Here is a 1,708-nt window from a genome sequence, read left to right as displayed (position 1 = left end):
CCCGGATCATCTTCCTACCCTTTTGACTCGGTCTGGTAAAGAACTGGGCGGGTAGCGATTATATTTTTTTTTTTATATTGTTAGGATGTTTGTGTTGACTATTTTTTCCTCTTGGTTGTTATTGTTGTCGTGATTGGGATATTGAACTTGTTGCCCCTGCCTCCCCAACAAGTGCCCTCATCCGAAGTGACCCCTGTACTCTTATTTTTTGAGCAGGCAAGGAAGAAAATTTGGAGAGATCAATCAAAAATTTATATTTGGGCCAGATGGGCATCTGTCACTTTCATAGCATTTGTCGATAAAGAGCTTTTATTTTTTTTATTCGTGTTCTGGCTCTCACGGATCAGATTGTTCCAATAGTCCCCTGATCTTCTTCTCCCAAAGGGTGCCTTTGGTATGTATAATTTTTACAGTTGCCTCGTCAATAAGAATTTATCGATTCCTTTCGTTAGATGACCCCCAGAAAAAAGGCTACTTCGATGCTTGATTGCATCAACTCTCCAAAATCCATTGGCATCCAGGGGGAGGCTTATCGAGTTGACACCCGCTTTTTCTATTAATCTAGTTCCTCAAACATGAAGTAGCTGTTCTGTTTGATTGGGGGGGCGCAGCCTTGGGGAAGTATTTTGAATGATCAATAGGAACATTGCTCGGTTTATGATCACACACTCCTAATCGATGCCCAAGCCACCCCTTTAACCCTTTTTTTAAATTGCGATGAAAGTCTGAAGGAGGCAGGATTCTGAAAATACAGAGTTCGCTGTCTTTAGTGCTTTACTTTTTAGGGTATATGCCGACTTTGTTAAACAAATAGTTACAGTAGCGAAGGGGGTTGCAAAGATCTCGATGATCTAATCTGTGGTTCTTTTTTTCAATTTGCGGGTATGTTTTTCGCATGTGGCCCAAAGATCAAGGATGAGTTACCATGATCATTCTTTTGCTCACCATCGTGAATAGCATGAGATATTAAAAAAAAGGGCTTTTTTTAATGATTACCTAATATATTAATTTAAAATGTATGTCTGATTCCTCAAATTATTCTCAAATAATCCCTAAGGCCAAATTTTGGGCCCAAAGAGATCTGGCTTATATTTATTGAATTAGAGTTCCATTTATTAATCTAGGATTTCATCATAATTTATCTTTTAAATTTCCCAAATCCTTGGGTTCTAACATATCGTCATGGAAAAACGTAATCTTTTTTTTTACGCCCATTCACTTAGCCCTTCCGTTTCTGAGAGCCATTTCTTGTTGTGACGATTAGAATTGCTTTTTCTTTATGTTTTCAACCAGTTATATTATCGTCTGTTTCTCGTAAAAGGGTGAGCAGCTCATCATTTGCTTGTCTAACCCCCTATTTGGGTCATCGATTAATTTTTAGTATTTTATAAGGACCTCTCCCTCACTAAGGACCCGTTCTAGACCAACCCCGTGAAATTTCAAAAGAGTAAATTGTATACAGGGTTGAGAGATGAATTCTGGGTCATACTACTTGCCAGAAATGCGAGGGGAATAGGCTCAAATAATTCTAAAATATAAATAGAGAAATCCTTCGATTTTAGACTTTCAGCCCTTCGGCTTCATGGGCAAATCGAGCCAATAACCATAAACTATTTCCAATGAGGAAGTTTATCCTCACGGGCTCCGAAATCATGAAACCCTTTCCCAAATACTCAATGAACTTTTAGTTGTTGGGAGGATGCGGTCC

The sequence above is a fragment of the Penaeus chinensis genome, chromosome 1 (assembly GCF_019202785.1).
Source record: "Penaeus chinensis breed Huanghai No. 1 chromosome 1, ASM1920278v2, whole genome shotgun sequence".
Classification (NCBI taxonomy): Eukaryota; Metazoa; Arthropoda; class Malacostraca; order Decapoda; family Penaeidae; genus Penaeus; species Penaeus chinensis.
The sequence above is the reverse complement of the archived record's forward strand: the minus strand, read 5'-3'. Positions refer to the sequence as shown.